Genomic DNA, 22,875 nt, shown 5'->3' on the forward strand with positions numbered 1-22,875 from the left:
TGTTTTCTCAAAGGCATCAGCAGCGTTATAGATGGTGTGTCTCCAGGGCTCCTGATTGGAGGCCAGAGCAGACCAGTTATGTTGATCAATATGGCCAAGGTTGAGATGTTGTTTCAGGGAGTCTTTGTATCTTCTCTTCGGAGACAGCTGGTGGCAAGTTCAGCATAAAGCAGGATCTTAGGGAGGCGGTGGTCCTTCATCCTTGAGACGTGCCCTGCCCAATGCAGCTGTGTTCTCAGCAATGTGGCCTCAATACTTGTGACTGCTGCTTGTTCTAGAACAGACATATTAGTCACATAATCTGACCAGTGGATGTTTAGGACTATACGGAGGCACCATTGGTGGAAGCATTCTAGGAGTCTCAGGTGGCAGCAGTAGATGACCCATGATTCAGATCCACATATGGATCTAAAGCAATATATATAAATATATTTACATTTATATTACAGTTATATACAATTGAAATATATATACAATTTCTAAAGGAAAAGGGAAAGGGAAGGGGAAAGGGGAAGGAAAAAGGAACACAAACAAAATAAAATATACACGATCAATAGTCCAAGATCTAGCAACTAAAAGAATTAGCAAAAGAATATCTTACTACTCTCCTTGGGACCACAGAAAGTCACACTGGAACGACCGCCAGCAACCTCTGTCTCCCAAGGTCAGCAAGGTCTTACCAGGCCTCACTCCCCAGCACGACAGACTCAACAGCAGGGAACCTGCACCTCAAAGCCGCCGGAAGGAAAGAGGGGAGAAGGCCTTTCCTCCTTTCTTCTTATACCCTGGCTTATGTAAAAATCATAGGGAATACCGGGTAAATCTGGGCACTTCCTTGCTTACAAACTGGTCACCAAGGAAGGCCTAGACTAAACTAGCACAAGATCATAAAAAAAATATTGTTCATCTTTTTAAACTAATGAATAGCTAAACATTACCAAAACTTTCATTAGCTTGAGTAGGAGCAGGATTTCTTAGGGAGTATCCACAGGCTCCATACACATATAATTTTACAGACTACCCACAATGAATGCCTAGTGATTTGTAAATGCATTTTCCCCTTCCATCTCCAGAGTAAAAGCTTCCAAGCGGATTGGGTGTTGGGAAATATCTGACATCTTTTCCTTGGTCATCTGTCTGCATTATAATGCAGCAGTGACCTTGAGTGACAGTTTTAAATTATATGCCATTCTTCCTCTTAAAAGAAATATGCCTTTCCTTTCTGCTTTGTTAAGCTGAACAAAGGCTGGAAATACTATGTTAAAAAATTTTAGTTTTGGGTAGCGTTACTTGGAAATTCATAGCTGTTCTGTGTCATTTAACACACTTTCTGACTGTCACCCAGAGCTTAGTCATATAGGATACATCTCAGGACACCAAGCCTTTGGAATCAGCAATTTAACACAAAGTTTTTTTCTTTCACTGATCACTGTTATGTATAAATCTGTACTTCCTAACACACTTAACTCCCAAATAAAATTCATTTATGTCATCATGACTTCTCTGTTGTATATCTGACCTTGATTCCCTGGAGAGAATAAATGGCAGTTTCAGGGAAATGTTTATCAATTCTTCTTTCTCCCTTCTTTCTTCTCCTTTTTCAGCCTTTACTAGATTTTACATGATAATGCTATGTGAAATCCACTGATTGTAATCAGGAAAAAAGAAGAAGAAACACCAGGTGTGTGAAATGGGAAATTTTAAAGAACTACTTTTCTCATTTCCAAAAACATATTCACACTAAAATTAAATTATACACAGTCTAAAAGTAATTTTTATCACTGAAGAGAAGAAATTCCAAAATGCTATCTGTCACAGTCTCCATATGTTTCCATTCTTTATATTAATAATTTGCCAAGGAAAATATCTAAATGCTATAGTCATTCCCTCCATTTTAAAAAAATAATATATTGTGGAAAATACATTGGTTGTTGTCTACATGTTTTCAACATAACTACGCAGGACTACATGCATAAAATCTCATGGCATAGTCTGGACACCACAGTTGGCATTACAATTTTATTCAGATTCTGATAGCTGCTTATCATAAAATCAGAAATTAACAGAGAAAATATCTGGAATCAGTGTAACTTCTGTTTTCACCCAAGTGTGCTGCAAAGTGATATGAACCAAAACTACTGATATTGCAAATTGTGCCTTTGTTTCCTTTGTCTTTTTGGGTTCTTATGTGGTAGGAGTGAAGATATCAGGAAGAGGTTCTTCACTCAGAGCGTGGTTGGGCATTGGAACAAGCACCCCAGGGAAGTGGTCACAGCACCAAGCCTGCCAGAGTTCAAGAAGCATTTGGACACCACTCTCAGGCATATGGTGTGATTCTTGAAGCTGTCCTATGCAACACCAGGAGCTGGACTTGATCCTTCTTGATCCCTTTCTAACTCAGGGTATTCTATGATTCTAAATCCTCCCTTCTGGGAAAGGACTGGGTGGTTGAAGAGGCCCTACCAGACCTGAATAAGAACAGGCTGAACTAAAAATGACAGCCATACTCTTCAGCAAGACTGTGATTCAAACATCTCCCTTTGCCATTTTGCCTGACTAAGCAGAAATGAATCATTACACAAAGACAGACTGAAAGAGTCATCATTTGAGTAGGTGTTCTCTAGGACAATTTTGAAAACGTAAAGTGCACATTTGGTACAACCCTCTTCTGCTCTTCTGAGGAGTATTGCAGGCACAGTTTTGTTGTCTATGTACCTGTTTCCAATTAGGTTCAATGAGGGTAGTAACAATAGTCCTGGTTTAGGTGTCAGAGTCAACACCACAGTTCACAGGCTCCTGCAGTGATTTAAGCCAGGCCCTGACCCCAGGCCTTTGAGTTTAATGGTTTCTAGATTCCTTCCTATTTTCAGTCATTTCCTTGAAGATTCTCTGGATAATATGGAAGACCAGGGAGGCTAGATAAACAAATTATTGAAGGAGTTGTTTTCTAATGCAGTCAACAGTTTGAGTGTAAATGCTTCCTTTCCAGTATTTCACCAGATTCCTGTCTATTATAGAAAGAATAAAATGCCTACCTAAAATGCAAATCATAATACAAGTATCTTGGTTGGCAAGATAGCTTTGAGTGCATTATATGTGACTATTTAATGAAGTCTTATAGTGTTCTTCCTGAGCACATGCTGAATAAAACACAAAATGCTCTATTTTCAGGGTGTTAAAATGAAATCAATTCTTAGTGCTATTGCTTGTAACAGAAACTAAATTTTAGTTCCCTGAGATGAATGCTTCTCAGAAACTTAGTCAACCATGACTAGAAAACAAGGTCATTATTTCTGCTTTTCTAATTCTGATTTTGAATGGCACTATTACTTTCAAGCTACAGGAAACAAACCTTCATGCTTTGTTTCTCTTCTTGAGTGGTTTGAAGGTACAAATTACCTCCCCTGCATATTCAATGAAAAGATTTTATGACTTTGATTTAAAAGAGGATAGAGGTGAATTTGAGAGACATCTATTTTACTGCTATTGGCACAAAACAATTATTACTCAACATATTTAAAAAATGTTTATATGTAAAATGTTTTCATTCTTAAAACTGAAAAAGAGGAAAGTTCAAATGAAAATCCAAAATTTAAATAAAGAGACTTCTCCAAGAAAATTTTCTATTCCAACAAAAATAGCATATTTTCTTTAAAACAATTAATTTATAATATCTAGCATTCCATCAAGATTAAAACAGAAAGGTTAAGCTAGCATTTATTCTTTATTAATAAGGCCAAACATGACAATCAATTACATCATTTTTCTGTAGTTCAGATTTAATTTGTCACAGATTAAATACTTCAGGCACTCATCTGACTTCAGCCATGGGACATTTAGTCCAGATTAGCCATTGCAGCTCCTTTACTATTCAACTGAGTGGTTTTGAAAGCAGACTTTTTTTTTTCCCTTCAAGGAAACAGAGAACTTACTTTCTATTTCCAAAAACTGGAGTTTCCTCATGGGTGTGTGAGGGTCTGAATCAGGGATTAACATTAAATTAACACAATGGACTTTTTTCACTTATTTTTTTTTACTGGAAAACTCATTTAAATATTGAATACCAAGGGGGTATGTAAAATTAACTTTCATTTTCGTGAGTATTTGTACTAAGGAACTTAGGGTTTCAAACATTTCCAAGTGTAGCCAGGGAATAATTACCTCATGTATGAACACTGAGGAAGTCTGCAGTTTCATGTCAGAAGTTGCAATGTTTCCAAAATATCTTTCCATTTTTTTCAAAAATGCTGCTTTTACTGTATCCAAGAACTATATGAAGGCATAGGGAAACCATGTTGCAGTAATGTTACACAGATGAACTCCTCCCAGATGGCTTGGATGCACACTTTCAAATTCTGCAACAGTCAAAGGGAGCTGGCAAGATACTGCACCTGGGATCAAAGCTGGTGTTAACAGTGTTGTGTGATTCAAAGCACCATTTAAAAGAAAAGGCTAAATATAAAATTATAAGCATTGGAAAAATGCAGGAATAACTAAGTCAAAATGAAGTTTATACTTACCTGTTGGTATCACAAATAAGGAAAAGAGACCATGCTATGCTAATGCTTGCTATTACAATCTTTATTATTAGATTCTGAATTACTCTTACATTCTGAAATTTTTGGATAGCATTTTTCCTATCCCTCTGCTATTTTACTTTGAATTTTCACATTATTATCCTCTCAGATTTGTGCTGACATTCACTGGAAAAAGAAAAATTAAGAAAGCCCTTGCTTGCTAAAACTGGAAGAGAAACCCTGAAGTCTGCGTATTTGTTTTACAATTGTTAAACATAGAAACTCCTCTTAAAAGTGAACTAAACCATCAAATCAGGATGCTTGTCAGCATCTGTTTCCCTTTAATATTAGTTTCGTATCCAAAGACTCAGTAGACCTTTTAGCAAGACTGATTCTTCCCAGCAATTGAAACCTTCTTTGCAAATTACTCCATTGAGGTAGAACTGCCTTTATCATGTCATGCCAGGCTCCTGACAGAAACATGTCTGCAGTGACTTGGGCCTGAAGGCCAGGCAGCACAGAGAAGGTAGTTGTTGGTGAAACCCTTCCCTTGCTGGATTTGAGTCACTACTCAGCATGTCCCAACATGCATCCTTGCAGCCCATTTCCAAAGAGCGTGCAGCACAGCCTCAAAGCAAGCCGTATGTGCTTTGCTAAAGTAAAAGGTCTTCTGAGTGATCATCCACTTACATCTGCTCTACAGTTGAACGCTGAACTTCCTGCTGGAAATAAATGACCAATATGTTTTCAAGTACTGTGGTCATTTTCACATGCTGTCCTCTTCAATTCACAGATTTCCATGCATTACCGTGCTTCTATAATGTGTTTCCATGTTTCTAGCCAGAAACTGTTCCTGCCAGGACATGCTTTCTTGTCCTTCCTCAGCAGAGAAGAGAGCCCTGTTTAAGTATCTATGGATACTTAAACAGCTTGCACACCTCTGCAAATCTCTGCACTGCACAGACTTGATCTCACCTGCACCTCCACTGTCTTACACCAAAATCCAAGAACAGGGACTCTATATCACAACTGCAGTGCAATTGCAGCTCTGCCTCATTCTCTGAAAAAATTCCTAGACCTATTCAGATTACAATCATATCCCTGTCAAGCTGAATCAGCTGATCAATCCCCAGCACAGCGATAGCTAAAGCAGTGACTGGCAAACCTGTACCCAGGAAGCTCTCTGTGCCTAGTGCCAGCTCTAGAGAAGCACGGTCTGTACTTTGATTAATTTCCTGAGTTTCTATTGCCAACTTCAGTCTCTTGAAAAAGCAGAAGGTAACCTTAAAAGTGAATTGAAAAGGTGTTTTGTTTATAATCTCTTGCTGAGATATTCCTCATTATGGAAGATGGTAGGACTGAAACTTATTTCAAATAAAAATGTTAAGCTTTTGTCAGCTGGAGAGGTCAAATATGCAGTGCATACAACTGCAAGGGCGGAGGTAAGGCTGATTTCTCAGGGATGTATGACCTGTGATTTCAGTCGGAGTTGTGAGCAGTCATTCAACATGTCTGAAAAATATTAAGCCTTCTAAAAGAGCACAAGCTGCTTTCTGATCCTGTTGCTGATGTATCTTATCTCCCTTTTCTTTCCCTCAGCCAGGCAAAAGAGATCCTCTCACTCCTTCTGTTGAGGCAGAGAAAGTATCAAACCTTCAAAACCTGCTTCTGACTAACATGGAATAAGACACAAGGTTTGTCTCCTAGCACCTCCTACCACGTTGAAGCATTCTTTGCAGGCACTGAGAGGAGAGAGCTGCACACAGGAGTCTGCTCTGCCAAGCTCTGGCTCTTTATCTCAGATCCCAGCCTCTGTATCACAGCAGTTGCTCCCCAAGCTTTTGGCCTCTTGACAAGTCCTATTCAGTAATGTAAACTAAATGAGTGCAGATTTCCTGATAGTAACAGCCTTTTCTAGGAATTAGAGCTGAGGCTATCAAAGTTATAATTCTTCACTTAGAGAAATTTGATAAGAATAATTTTTTGGTCAGGTCTGGTCAGAGCTGATTTGCAGTCATGAGTGCTATGGGCAAAAATCAATTTAGATAATCTAACTCCTCAGCAATGAAACTTCAGACTACATGAAAGCTAAATCTAGTCTTGTAGACCAAAATACAATATGTGATGTACAAGCTGTTTTTGTTTAGCTGACTTAAATTTAACCCTCATTTAGATGAATTTTTATGCTTTTGGAATAATTTAATGAAATTAAACCCAGGCCACAGTAATCTACCTTGTGTTAGGATTTTTTTCTAACACTATTCTTCCTTTAAAGGTGCGAAAAAAATATTTTTGAGTGAAGAAAATATTTAAAAATACATAGTCTTGTAAACACAGATTAGTTAAAATATAAGAGTTGCAAATTTAGCCAAGTCACTTCCTTCTCTGTACCTCAGTTTCCCCATCTGTAAAACAACACCATCCTCACCAGTGAAGCATTTTGAAATCCAAGAGAAAGCACTAGAGGTAATGGTACTGTCATAAGCTCTGTTTAAAGTTATGCCAAACAGCAGTTAATGTGGTATTTTTCAGAAGGATAATATTTTATCCTACTAGACTAAAGAAACATAGAATCATAGAATGGTTTGGTTTGAAAGGGATCTTAAATATCTTAGAGTTCAACCCCCATGCCATGGTGAAGGACATTTTTCAGTAGATCAGTTTGCTCAAAGCCCCATCCAACATGGACACTGAACACTTGCAAGGATGGGGCATCCACAGCTTCTCTGTGTTCCAATGTCACATCACCCTTGTAGTGAAGAATTTCTTCCTTATATCTAATCTAAACCTACTATCTTTCAGTGTAAAGCCTTTATCCCTCGTCTATCACAACACAGCCTTGTCAAATGCCCCTCTCCAACTTTCTTTCAGGTTTTTTTTTAGGTGAATGAAGACTGCTGTAAGGTCTCCCTGGAGCCCTCTTTGCTCCAGGCTGAACAACCTCAACTGTCTCAGCCTGTCTTCATAGGAGAGCTGATCATCTTCCTGGTCCTCCTCTGGGCTCGCTCCAACAGGCCTTCAACTAGATCAAATTGCTCAGAGTCCTATCCACTCTGACCTTGAATATTCCCAGGAATGGGGAGGTTTTACTGTGAACTGCAATCAGAAAAAAAATTAGACAAATCATTAAAGTCCAGAAAAATACCTACTGAGTTTCCACACCTTCCTTCAGAAGCTGAAATTCAGATTTTGAATACCTAGCTATAAAAGAGTTAAAGAAAACATTCTGTTAACTACAGACACCCTACTCTTTTGTATGTTGAAGACTAAAGGACTTTCTGCATTTGCACTCTTGTAATTTGTTTGATTTTTTTTTTTTTTAATATTGCTTCTTCAAAAAGCCTTCAGAAGTCACACATAGTTTCAGAATAAAGTTGGGAGCTTTGAACACAGCAAGTGCTTGGAAGCTGGTAATTTCAGAAGCTCAGAGGCCATGTCAGTTACAGCTGCTGTTTTTCCTTGCCAGCCCAACTGCTGTGTGTGAATCCTCACCCAGATCTAGATCAGGAGTCAGATTTGATGGTATGAATGCATAGTTATTGATACAAAGTAGTTGTAAAAAACATGAAAATAAACATCTACTACAAAAGAGGCAATGCAGTTTAACAGGTCACACAAATTTGTTGACCTAAGACAGGATTTGAAAACAAAAGGTCTGTGTGAAACTGTCTCCAGCTAATGAACATACATTGTTAGTGTATACTGAGGGAAAATAATACCTGTTTGTGTCTGAATACTGTCATTAATATTTTGAGGATATGAATCTCCACTGTGCATACACTGTCTCGAATATGCTTGTGAAAATATTAACTTCTGTTTCTGGTTACTGTAGGCATCACAGTCCCACATATACCCTGCAAACTTGTCTTTGGTAGATCTGATCATTGCCATGATCTACAAACACACTTTTATGCTGCATGTCATCTGATTATGAACTCCCCCATGGTCATGATGGCAGTGTTGCCCTGCCCCTGAGAAGACAAGAGGCACACTCCAAACACTTGTAAAAGACAATATGAACTTTAAATCTATGGGGAAAAGCGATTAGTGGGAAACCCCTTGATACTTAAGTAAAAGGGGGAAAATAAGAAAACAAAAAAGAAGCTGAAATTTTATTTGAGGTTTATGGTGCTATCTGTACTTACCAAGGATCTTGCTATTGTTGTCTAAAAAGTTATGGGGAGAAAAAGACTCTCCAAGAAATTAGTATAGATAAGGTAGAGAACAGCTCTTTTAATGAATACCTTCTGGCCATGGAGTCCAAAGGCACATGCCCACATACAAAATACTTACACTTTTATATTTTTACTGATTATCATATCTAATGGGGACATCCAATCCTAAGACTCCTTTTGCCCTGGTACCACCCTCAGAACTGCCCCAGTGGAGGCCTTCCAAGGGCCTTGAGTCTTCTATCCTGTTTTGTTTACCATATCCCTTATTATCCCAGTCCAGGTGCATATACTAACAGAATGTTCTTGAAAAAAATCTGTTGCCTTGAAGAGGCAGTTAAAAGACAGCTAAACAGAAGCTTCAGGAATGTGACTCACAAAATGTGAGAGAGTAACCATCTAAAGTGAAGAAAAACTCCAACTACATTCAAATCTACAAAAAGCTAAAAATCTTAAAAATTCTGAGGCATCACTAGTATCATACACATTCTAGCATGATACACTAAGTAATAGTATTTCATTTCATGCACACGTCCTTTGTCTCAAGGGTAGAGCTTTTTCCTGAGTAATAATGCCATTGTTGCAGATCAATTGTTTCTTCTGTCAACTTCTTAATTTTTTTTTCCTTGGGGCATTAGGGAAGATGTCTAGACAGAAAATTTTCTATCAATTTCAGCCTTGATAACTCTGTTCAAAGTTGAAAGAAAACAAGATATAAAAAACAGACTTTTTATTTCTGTAGAAAAAGATGACTGCATGGCAAAGTACAGGGTTCTTTTTCACAATGAAATCACCCTTGTCTAGGTCTGGTGTTTAGTCTTTGCCTGTGTAATTTATTTATAAGAGGTATTAAATATTTGTAAAGCTTGCTTCTGGTCTTATGCTTCAAGGCAATAAAGAGAGAAAATGTTTACTCCTGTCATGATTTACCACGAGTGTTGCTTATTTAATTTGAAAAGAGCTTCATTCCACATTTCAGTTGTTTACTTGTTGCAGAAGTTTCACAGCTGAAACAATTTTACTGAAGTGGTGAATGTTAATATATAATCTTAGAAATTAGTCTACAAATAGTCCGAATAGGCAGAAGCAATTCAAATTCTTCTGAACCTGAAGCTTTTCAAAAGCTCCTGGATAGTCAGGTGAGTGGATTTGGCACACAGAGATTTCTCCTCTCACATACATACATGGATCACCCTCTACCTAAAAACCATTGAAGTGTCCTCCTTTTCCACCTCCCTCCATCCCTGCCTAAGCACCATTCTCTGCTCTGCTACTTCTCTGCTTTACATGCTATCACTGCACAGTTTTAGTGCTTAGAAGAGCACTAACAATGGCTCAATGCCTGACCAGTAAGCTTGCTCTGTCACTCATTTTCAGGACTCTCTCTAGGGCACAGGTTATTCAGAGGAGTCCTGTCCTTACCAGCCCAGCATTTCTCCAAGTACAAACTAAACTCAATAGAAACATACCCACTGGGTGTTTGGGTTTTTGCCACGATACTCAGGCTTATCCTAATAGCTTGGAGGATTTGCTCGGAGAGTTGTCACTCATGAGAGTGGTGTCCTTCTGTGAAAGCCACTGACATCTGTGTCCCATAGCTGCAGCTCTCAGCAGCCATCACTTTGTGCTAAAGGCAGCCCCAGTCCAAGTCATCGGGCACCTCCCTGGGGACCATGTAAGGCCATGTTGGGATGTGGATCCACAGACAGGACAGTCTTGCTGGGGCCCACGGCCAGGCATGGCAGGGCTGTGGGCACCTGGAGTTAAACCCTGCTGCACCGTTGCTGGGGTAGGTGCTCTTGGTTCCAGGGGACTGACGTGGCGTCCTGAGCTGTGAGCAGGTGGGAGAAACCCTGAGAGGCTATGCAGGAACAGTAACACCTGCAAATACCCTCTGAGTCCTGGCAGCATCTTGCTTTGAGATGGCTTCAGAGTTAAATAGTCCCGAAAGAAGACCTGCCTCGAGCAGCTCACATCAGGAATGTGGTATCAACAAAGTTTACATTTTTGAATCTAGAACAGTACCAGGTCTGAAGAAAACAGAGAAGTCGTCCTAATCACCACTTTTCACTTCCAGACAGACAGGACTTAACTCCCAAAACCAGCACCATGTAGAAGATCCCAACAGCAAAGGCTTTCCAAAGGCAGCATGACCATCCCTGCCCAGTGTGGTCCTGTTTTGACACTCTCTGTCCAAGGTGAGGTTTTTCAGGCCATGCATACACAGGGGAGCTCAGCATTTGGGTTCAGACAACAAGTGTGTCTACTTTTGGGGATGAAGCATGTGACAAAAGTTTGGGCTTGGAGCCCTGGCTTGGGCTTAGGTCCATCTATCCTGCAAACACAAAAGAGTTTCAAGAAATGAAAATCCAGCAGGCGGATTCTGGTATTTTTCCATCTTGACATATCAGGAAAAAATTTGTGCAATTAGAAATGCTGCTAGGATTTTTTCATAGACCCTAGCATCCTGTGAGACTAATTAGCAAAAGACAGAAATCTTCCTAAAGATTAAGTCAAGAAGAAGGATTAAATGTTTTCCTTTTCTCTGCTTATTTCCAGTGATTCAGCTAGAAATTAACAAAATGGTAGAAACAAACAATAAGGTGAGAATGATCCAGCTATTGCACAAAACACTGTTAGCAGTAACTTTGTAGCTAACACTCTAGGTGGTCTTAGCTTTATTCACTTGAGTCTTTTTCATTCACTTTCTCACTGTATATGTGCCTGGAAACATGCCTTTCAAGCCATACTCTGTGCAACTGCCAGATGAGACCAGTATCTAGCCTAGGCTTACAAGGCATTATGTATTTTTCTTGAAGTGGCTGAAAATATTCATGTTCTATGATTCCTAAATGAATCAAGAAGAGCTAGGTTTTGTCTTCTCAATCTTTAAAAGATAATAGCCCACAAATGTGTATGAAAGTTATTCTCTGTAACATCTGCAGTTTTTTACACAGGAAAAGCTTAAGTTTGATTTAGCTTAGAAAACAAATTGGAACGTACTTTTCCAGAAGCCAAGTGGGAACATCTGCAAAACAGTGGAATGCTGTACGGAAGCCACAGGGATAAAGCAACTGCACCATACCTCACAGCAGCAATAAGTGATAAAGCACATCACTCACTCTGAAAAACATCTTTGAGTGTCTGCCTTACTCTCATTATTTCCCTTCTTCCAGTATAAGGAGAAGCACGTAACAAAGTTATTTGTCATCTCCTATAAAAACAGAAATAGAACTTTAAGGTAATTTACTTTTGCCCACATTCCATTAGATAACTGTCAATGGGTACAACTCTGCTAAAACAAACCATTATAAGAAGTGCTCTAAGAGAAAGACAACAGAGAAAGCTATTCACCAATTTCCTTATCACTTTTTGTTGTTTATGAGAAACAGATATTTCATTACCAATCAGATTTGGCTTACAGTTAAGGCACAAATTAAAAAGAAAATTAGCATAGCATTTCTTAGGACAAAGAAAAGATGTACAGAATATGATCTAATTGGACTTTAATACTATAGAAACATCAGAAGGCTCTGAACTTTGGGGTCTTACTCTCTCATTCCTCCTCCCTTATTACAGTCAACATTTGCTGATGAAAGACTGTTGACAGTTAAGAATGCACCTTTACTATTGCCCAGATTCTTCCAGTACAGGTCACCTTACTGTAGGCTGCATTGCCATGCCACACCAAAAGAAAGTCTACCTGTTTTAGAAGAAAGGTGCCTGATGATAAGACGGCAAGTTGAATATGAATCAGCAGTGACCTGGCAGCCAGGAGGGCCAACCATGTCCTGAGGGTATCAAACAAAGCATCGCCAGGCGGTTGAGGGAGGGAATTGTCCCACTCTGCTCTGCACTGTGAGGCTTCACCTTGAATATTGTGTGCAGTTTTGGGCACCACAATATGAGAAAGATATAAAACTCTTAGAGAGTGACCAAAGAAGGGCAACAAAGATGGTGAAGGACCTGGAGGGGAAGCCATATGAGGAGTGGCTGAGGTCACTTGGTCTGTTCAGCCTGGAGAAGAGGAGACTGAGGGGAGACCTCATTGCAGTCACAACTTCCTCGTGAGGGAAAGAGAAGGGACAGGCACTGATCTCTGTGGTGACCAGTGACAGGACCTGAGAGAATGACCTGATTTGTGTCATAGGAGGTTTACGTTAGATATTGGAAAGAGATTCTTCACTCAGAGGGTGGTTGGGCACTGGAAGAGACTCTCCAGAGAAGTGGTCACAGCACCAAACCTGACAGAGTTCAAGAGTTTGGACAATACTCTCAGGCATGTGGTGTGACTCTTGGAGAGCGTCTGGGGTTAGGAGTTCGACTCAGTGACCTTCTGTGAAGTGTCACAAGAAAACTATAAAAGAGGGATATTTGACAAAGGTTGTCTCATTGCTACTTTTTAAAAAACTTACATGGTCTGTCTACTTATGATCTAAGTAATATAATCACAGAATTTTTAAGGTTGGAAAAGGCCTCTAAGATCATCAAGTCCAATTGTCAACCCACCACCACCACTGTGCTCACCAGTAAACCATGTCCTCAAGTGCCTGTGGACACATTGGAAATAATTGCTAAGGTATGTGATACATTTATTGCAACCTTATAAATATACATCCTTTTTCTCCTTTTCTCTCTTCCTTCCTGCTTTTCTCCAAGGGCTGGAACACATCTACTAAAATTCTAATTTGTCAGTGATCAGGATTAAATGCACTTCACACTTAAATATCTTGCCCTCAAAAATAGGTCACAAAGAAACCCCCAAAATAACACACTCTCCTTTTTTTTCAAAGTGCATGACCACTAATTTCTACCATTGGATATGCTTTTGGCATCATGGATCTCTACACCAACTTGAAAGTCAGTCATTCACTTAGATTCACAAGTCAGCAATTCCACTGGTTCAATGTGAGTTCTTGATGATTACTCTCAAAATCTGTCTAAGTCCAGTAAAGCAAGGCCTCTCCCATATCAATCTTTGGCACAAAGTTGAAAATAAAACCACAGTTATATCTCAAACATAACAAAACTAACATCTGCCTCATCTTATTTGTCCAACTGATTAGGATGGAGGATTGGGTTCTGGCAAAAAATGGCAACCTGGTTTCAGATATGTAATTGTCTTTGAAATCAAGCTCCTTTGCTTATTACCCTCTTTATGCTAACTACGGAGAGATGTTGCTCAAAGGTATTCCAAAGTAAATATGATTCCCACTTTTTTCCCTGACACTTTCAAATTCCTACCATAGCACACCTGCCCATACTCCTATGTTTTAAGATCAATCCAAGAAAACCAAAGATTTCGACTTCTGTCCTAAGTCGCCAGAAATCTGCTCTCCTTTATTGTGAGCATCCATCTGCTTTGAAAAATATCTGTTTTAATGTAGACACTATTTTCCTTTGCCCACAGATACATTAATTTCTTTGCACAACTACTTCAATCACATCAGCAGATCTTGACCAACGGAATAAAAGCTGAATTACTTCTCAGTTATATGGTAACTAGGTAATTCATTCTCCTGGTTTCTCTTGGTCAGATTTTGGTTTGGACTTCTCCACCAGTCATAAAGGTAGTGCTTTTAACAAATACCAAAACCAATCCCTTCTTGCAAGACAAATTCTCTCCTGTTTCATCTCCTCCTTCTACCCCATGTGTCAGTGGGTAAATCACAAAGAGTTAAATACCTACAAGCTTCCCACACCGCAAAACTGGTGAATTAGATGATTATAAATTATCAGGTTATCGAATCACACATTTTTCCTTAACTACTTGAAGGATGAAGTGGTAACAGGGATAACACTTTTTACCTCCTTGGTCTCCACCACTGTAGTATCTATGTGTTCTTATCTTCTGGGTTTTTCTTCTGTTTTGGAAAAGTGCCTGTAAGTATTTGGAAGAGCTATGGAGCAGTTGGTTCACAGTAACACCAGAGCTTTACCCTATGTGGTCTCTTTCCTTTCCCCAAAAAGAATAGATCAGTTCTTCAACTACCCATTAATTAGATCCAGGAGAAGAGTAGGATTATTTACAATCCTTGAACATGGTTCAGAGATAAGAATTACTGAACAATACTCCAAATTCAAGAAAGACTAAAATATTCAAACAAAGAACAGGTGATGGAGTATTGAAAAAGAAATATTTGGGAAATATCTTTTAATATCAGCTGCACTTCAATTTCAGTATTGTGTGCAAAACAAGAAAATACATTCTTATAGCAGTAACTTTACATAAGGAGTGTAGTATTTGATCAACTTGCTTTGATCAGTTCCACATTCGCTTCAGCATGTATAGACTAGCTATGAGTTACTTTAATCTGTCTTGCAATCCATAAGTGATGAGATTTTGTGGCTAAACATTGTAGTGGTTTTGTTTCTCAATAAAAGGATAATGTAGAAGCTCTCTCTCATGGTAATAACTGTATTTAGTCCAGAGCTACAGTATTGTGGAGATTGCCTAAGCAATTGCCAATGAATTCACTGAGGGAAAAGAACAGCAATAAAAAGGAACTATTTAACATAAAGTGAAACTCAATTTGTGCTGTGAAGATTATTTGGCAACTTTTTAATGTTTTTTTTTTTTTTATGTTGACAACATTTTCTCCAGATGTGGCATAATATATGGAATTTTCAATTTAGCAAAGATGTAAAAAGAGGGAGAGGTAAGGATGTAAGGTGATGCCACAGCATGATAGAAATAGACCAAAAGGGGTCATTCCGTCCTGTGCTCTGTGCTGAGGCAGCATAAATAAATAAATCTAGGGTACCTAAAAAAAATCTATACTGTCTTTACTGTCCTTAAAAGCTTTAGTGAAGGAGATTACATAATCCATTCAGATTATCATGACACATTTCTATACTAACATGTATTTATGGCTTTGGAAAATTTCCCCAATATTTGACTTCAAATTCTGTGTTTGGGGAAAAGGAGGAGAATTTAGTCTTCCTTGTAACAGTTTTGTACATTTTATAAAACTGTCATCAGTCTTCCCTTTTTTAGATTAAATAAAGCTAAATAAAAACATTCAAGCATTCTTTTACTTACCTCTATACTATAATACTGTGCTGAAGAAATGTATCTGAAAGAGTACAAAGTGCCAGTTTAAACATAACCAGAACTTAGTAAACAGATAAAATATTGACCTTCATCTTGTAGAAAACATTCGCCCTCCCCTCCCAAAAAAATAATTTCTCATTATATTCTGGTTCATCTGCTTAGAAGAATGTTTATTGGTTGGTCTTACTTATAATTTGGGAAATTGCTCTATTTGCCATAGCTTTTATGACTTTCAAACCTTGTTAGGTTGTCATTCTACTATGTTCAATCCCACTTAGTCACACTTGGCTTAGCTCTATTAGTTTATTTGATGCCTTTGATACTAAATCTTCACTGGCATGATCACAGTATATCCATTTTCAAATTATTACATTAATATCTCCCATTCTCCAGATTTCTTTGAAGTAATCATTGACTGTAATCAAAAGCCTGAATGTTTTTGTGCAGCTGCAGATTTATCTGTCTGCCACAAACTTTTAATTACAAAGTAAGGAAAAGCAAACAAAAACATTTGCTTTACGAGAGGTTCTTCCATGAAGAGCTGTTTGAATTTGAAAGATCATCTGGTAGTTAAGCTACACTCTCATATCAAAAATTATATCATTAATATAAATTAAACCACTTCAAATACTCTGATAAAAAGGTAAAGTATGATGAAAAGCAGTTTTTATTCAAAAATTACATATCAGACAAATTTTATTCCTTGAATCTCTACCTCTACTGCCAAATTTGATATTTAAAAGGACTTTTGTATATTGTTGATCTCCTGAACATTTATCCTACCATCACAGCTCATAGAAAATTAGGTTCTTGTTTAAATTTTTCACATCCTTCTAAAAAGTCATTTATTTTCTCCACATATAATCACAATTACATACCTTGTTTGTATTTAGCTTCCACAGCATGGTTGGTGATATCTTTGTAAGTGATCAATTGGATAGACATCACACGTACAAGCTTTGAAATCAGTATCTGAATAGATTCTTGTGTTTATGAAAAATATTTTTTACCATAAGCCACATTTCTGTGACTATTTATAATTTTTAAAAAGAGTTTTTATTGTTTAATGAACCACCGAAGAAACAATGTGCGGAAATACGCTAATATTCCAACATCTCTTTGTAACAGGTAACAATTTTTTTCAGGAGAGTAGAAGAGAAAGAGAGAGAAATTGATTTGCAAGTGACCAAGAGGCTAATACAGGATGCGAGGAGCCAGCGGACCGTAAGATTCATATACAGGGGTTCACTCAGCTACTACAAAACGTGTTTGATATATATTCATAGTTTGACATAAAAATTTTAAAATCAGTCTTGCAACACCAAGAACTCACGAAACTTTTAAGACACCTTTTCAACACAAACAGTAAGGAAATACTTGTTTCTTATTCAACCCATTTTCTCAGTGTCAGATTGTTAGTACACTGAATGGGAGTCTATTGGTTGATCCACTAAATTCTTGTCTTTGCAGGGTGACAGACCCTTTTCTGTGGTTTTTCTATTCTTCATTTTCTACCATTTCATGTAATGGAGTACTTTTAAACAATATTTTTCTGTGCATGTTGTGCAGAACAGTGGGTTGGTGGATGGCATGACCTTCCATGGATTAGAACTATATTGGGATTCTGTGATTTATTAATCAGCTATGAATTCTGTAGGAAATGGAACGCCAACCCTTGGTCTAGAATAGTTCTGCATACTCTCAAACTTTCTGGATCCAGTACTGTGAACTAACTTCACAAGTCTGCTTTTAAAATACCTTGTAAATGACATCTTCCATTAAACCCTCCAGAGGACTTCTAGTTTGATAATATTCTGATCAGATTCTGAATTCTAGCCAAGTTTAATATTACTTATTTTATCTGGCTTGATTCCTAGGACTAAGTCCTCAGTGTCCTTGTTAGTTTGTGAAATAAGCATATACCATCTACAAATGATATTTCTGTTTCTCCAAGGGCGTTACTTTCACGATACCTGTGACTTAGCTGCCCTTATTATAGACTCAAACTTAGTATTCTATGTATCATCACTCAAAATATAATAAACTACAGACATTAAAGTACTAAATCAGGAACCCAGAGCAACTAATTATCATGCTGAGAAAACAGAATCTCCTATATTTCAAGATTCCTCCTACCAAACCTGTTTCGTTGACTATTATCATCTGGCAAAAAATATTACTTTTTTTCCCTGGCTCTGACCTTTATACTCCTCCTTGATTCTTAGTTTATAGAAATGTACCTTCTTTATCTATTTTCCTGACAGTGAGAATGTTTCAGGTCCTTCTGAGCTAGATTAAGACCAAGAAGAGCTGTGGGAGATGAACAAAACTGAAAAATGAGCTGTTATTGAAAGCTTTACCTGAAAAAAAGGTGCTCTTTTTTTAGGGTTGGCTCATATTTGCTATATATTTTTAGAGTATCCATTTTAGAGTATTTGTAGAGTCTTAATTTCTAAACCTTTTTATAACTTATTTAATTGTAGCTATTATATTTTTGCAAGAACTTCTGTTCTGATCAAGGGTCTTTCCTGCTAAAGCACCCACTGCCCAAATATTTCTTCCCTATAGTTTTTATATACTTCATACTGATTTCTGTACCACTAAATTAGGGGTATGTATTAGGTCTTCTGTAAGCGTCTCAGATTTAGGAAATACTCAACATCTACTCAAAGTGGTTACTTCCCTTACCTATGATTTTACTAATTTTCTTAGATTTTCTCTCCATCTTTCTTTTTTCTATTAGAGCCCTTACATTCCTTTATCCTGAAAATGTAGGCAATCTGGAGTCTTTCATCCCTATACATGTGCAAAGAATGTCCCCTGAAGTTTGAAACAGGACACTAACTTCACAGGGCTATAACACTTTGCAGGAACTTAATAAGACACTGGGTAATGTCATCTGCATGGATCACATAGATCAGGAACAGGAACAGATACAAAAGAAAAGAAAAACCATTCAAACCCAAACAGTCCATAAAATATCAACATTAACTTCTTTACCCAAAATACTTTGCCTATGCAGTCTTGTCTGTCCATGGGAAGGTTAAGGTTCTGTAAACAGATTTTTTTTTTAATGGACAAGTATTTTCAGTAATATACACAAAATTATATGTAACACGTTATATACAAGTAAAACAAAAGACAAAACCAAATTATTTTTAAAAAACCTGACTGAAATCTAAAATTTTGTTTTTAAAGTGTCTTCAGAAAAATTACAGTTTTTCATGAAAAGGAACATTTCCCTAAAATTATGTGTGTCATCAGGTAAATACTAATAAATTCGTCTCTGTTGACAAAAAAGACTTCAGAGCAGAGACAAAGGATGCAAGAATAAGTTGACCAAGATCACTGTATATCATACAGATACTAAATCCCTGTCCAGTGTACTATTCATTGGACTAGTCTGTCTGTCTGTCTCTTTACCTTACAGTTAATCTGACGCTACTTTCAAAGTCAAGGAATGTAACAAAATGTATCATAATTAAAAATGTAAATAATATTTCTTTTAACAGCTGCTTCAGATCTTGAAGTGTGTTCTGATTAATTAAAAACTTGGAATAAAAAGTGTTAAATATTATTCTAGAAACTTATATTTCACTGATACCTTCCTATAAGTCTCCCAGGTTTATAACATGCAGCTCATAGCTGAAAACTGTATTAATGCTTTGTCTGTCCAACAGAGCTAACAAACTTAGCCATTGCTTTTTCATAGATATCTACAATAATATAATTGGTTTTATTTTTATTTTTATCATGTGTATATAAAACAAATATAACAGTTTCATGCTAGAAATCATATGAAAGTAAATATAAAGGTTTGCAGACAACTGAATGAGAGACTATTGTATGCATTTCTGTATATTTCTTATTTTTTTTCCCCAAGTCATATCATTTGGGACCTCTTAATCAGAAGTAACATGATTCATGAAAGATGAAAATTTAAGTACGAATAAACATCTTTTAATCACAAAGTTTGTGAACATGCCCAACAAAAGCTCACTTCATCATATAACATTTATTTGTTCATAAAGCTCTTGACTAGCTTAAAAAAGAAAATCTTCCCAGAAAATAAAATAAGTCTTTAAATTTAGTCCTTTTCCTTCTACATGTAAGCAAGAATTTAGCTAAATAAAGCATATGTTTTCTCTGTTTTCTCAAATGTAAGAAATATCTGTAAGGTTCACTCAAGCTTTCTACAATCACCTGTTTTTTTTTCTTCATCACATGTGAGCATTTAAAACTGGACACCATGAAGTATCTTTCTCTCTTTCTTATTTTCTTAAAAATCATTTCGTTGCTAAAAAGGGTGAATATAAAGAAAACACAGGGTTAAAGCTGAAGGAGTGACAAAGATACTTTCAAAAATTCTCACTGCTCATTTAAAAACTCCCACTGAAGATGATATCCACAGACTTGACTGAGTTGTGTTATATTTTTTGTGTGCCTTACAGGGCAATACATATAGAAAATTCTCACAACATAAAACCTCCTGTTTTGAGAGTTCAGCCTAAAACATCCAGTAATTCTTCACTTATTTTACTTCAGAGATTTTAGCCAATTTTTCATGTGAGTCTTCTTTTGTTGGAAACTAATTTTAAGAGGTAGCAAAACTGTGTCTATCTTATGTCTTGACATAAGTGTGACTGTAGCAAGTATTATGCAGCAACCAAAAAGACTATCAGTGCATTATGTCAACCATAGTCTGTAGTCAGATAGAACTGAAATGGACTTAATATACAAACCTGAATATATTTGGCTAGATGCCTGTTCCCATACGCCTTTGTTAAAGTCTTGGTCAAGTAGTAAATTCTGGTGTAATGTTATTAAAAGTTTCAATTGTAACATAAAAAATTAACTTAGATTTATTATATTATTTGCTTAATTAATGTGTGATTAGATCTCTCTTTGAATATAGAAAATCATAACGTACAAAATAAAAGGTAAGACTATAAATCTGAAGATGTTATACTAAGAGAGTTGAGTAGGACTTTACTGAAGACTTTACTTTAATACTACCCTTTCTGCAAGGTATCTTGAGGCCTTTAGTTCTTAAACACATACTATGCTTTCCAGTAAAGAGAGATTTTATTGCAGATACTTCTGTCTTTTGAAATAGTCCTAGCTGTGAGCTGAAGACCCCCCTGTGAACCTTGCTATGTTGTTCCTGAGGGGTTTTTCTGGTATTGTTTCCTATATTGTGAAAGATATGGTTTGTGCACTGTAAGCCAGCCAAAATTGTAAAAGAAACCTGTATCTTTGGCATTTCCAGTAATCTGAGTGTCAGATTTGTCATCCAGCACCATTATTATCATGTCTGATTAGAAATACTGAATATGTTAATTTTTCACTTTCCATACTCTTGCTAGATCCCATAAGACACTTAGCTCCTGGGAAAAAGATTAAAATTCTCCAGAGAAAGGTTTTGGAGAAAGACACTGAAAATGGCCAGACAGAGGTGTCTGCCTCCATTGCTGTTGTACATGGGAGTTCATCTAAACAGAAGCAGAAATGGTTTTCCCAAATATCTTGGACACTCAAATTCTCCTTGGCTCAGTTCAGACTTCTTCTTTAAGTCACTGTGATACTCATGGCCCCCCTCATATGTATTACACCTCAGCCTTTGAACAATGCTTTTGGCCTTTGGACAGTTTTTTGGCTTTTGTTTTAAACTGCAGAAGAGACAGTAAATTCTAGGCCATCGCCACTATGTTTACATGAAATGAGGCACAGGAGGGAAAGTATGCACATTAGTCTGACACTTCCAGTCTTCATTACATAAACAAATGATGATACTTTTCTTGCTCCAGTTCTTCCTCTTTTTATTTTAAAATACTCTACGAAAATTTTCAATTTTAAAATATTCCATAAAGTGGTGTGGAATAAAGTTGAAGAAATGGGATGCTTGGAATGCTGTTTCAGTAATTCATGCTAGTACTTTTTTGTCAAGTGTTGTCAGGTAATTACAATTCAGACTTTTTCATTACAGGAAATGCTGAAATGAACATTGACATGTAAAGTACCCATTCTAAAAACTTATGCTTGTATTACCACAAAATGGAAGAACCTCTTTCACAGGAAATGCACAGGAAATTTTTCAGGTTTGGTAGGGTAGATAATTGTTTGGACTTCTCTGTAGCCACAGCAGCTACACCAAAAGCCCATCGATACCCCTTTGGATCTTTGAAGTATCCTCTCCTGAGGTAATCAATGCCAAGGATGCAAGGGGCCTATGAGCCAGTCACAATGGGGTGCTTTTCCCCCTTGTCCCATGTTAAACTCACTTCAGCTTCTGGCACTGATAATTCCTGGCATCCCTCTGTCACTCCAAAAATCCAGATGGGCTCTGTCCTTCTGTGCCTCGATGGCATCAATGTGGACTGTGCACCCGTATCTACTAAGGCTCAATATCTCTGTGGATCTCATGTGTCAGGCCATCAAATCCACACAGTCCAGTAGACCTGGTCATCCCTTTCCTCCTCCTGGCTGAAGACAGGGCCCCTCTATTCCTGTTCCTGGTCAGAGTATTCACTGTCTGACCTTTGTGATGCCAGACCAGAGGTCCCTTCACTGGGATCAAAGGAGTTGATCTCAGTCCTTTTGTGTCTCAGAGGTCGCTGATTTCTTTCCAGGATCTCTGCAACAACTGTGTGGACAGCCTTCTTACTAGCTCTCTTTCCTCTTAATTCACGTACCTGGGTTTCAAGCTTAGAGGTGGGCTCACCACCCCACTTCTTCATGTCTTCCCCCTGGTCACACAGAAAGAACCATAGGTCACCACGTGGCCTGCGCTTGGGGCTTCCTTTCTCTCTGGATGGGGCAGGAGGAGACCGGTCTCTTGGGCTGCCCCTAATAGCTGAGTTACTGGCCTGTGGGAATAAGGAGGTTCCCAAAGTTTCTTCTACATTCCACAACCAGGAAGACATTACCTCCACGCTTGGTGAATCCATCTTTGGAAAATATAATGCTACCAGGCTGTTAGAATATGATGTAGGGGCACTTTGAACCACCTTCCTCCAAATGACCAGCATGCAAGGGACATCCTCCAGATCTTTGGGGGTGACTTCCAGCACTGCTAATTCCCTCAAGTACTGGATCCCTTAATCTGCAGTAGCCCACTTTCTCGGGGAGTTCA

Source organism: Manacus candei, unplaced genomic scaffold (assembly GCF_025592945.1).
Source record: "Manacus candei isolate 608988 ecotype Guabito, Panama unplaced genomic scaffold, ASM2559294v1 h1tg000017l, whole genome shotgun sequence".
NCBI lineage: Eukaryota > Metazoa > Chordata > Aves > Passeriformes > Pipridae > Manacus > Manacus candei.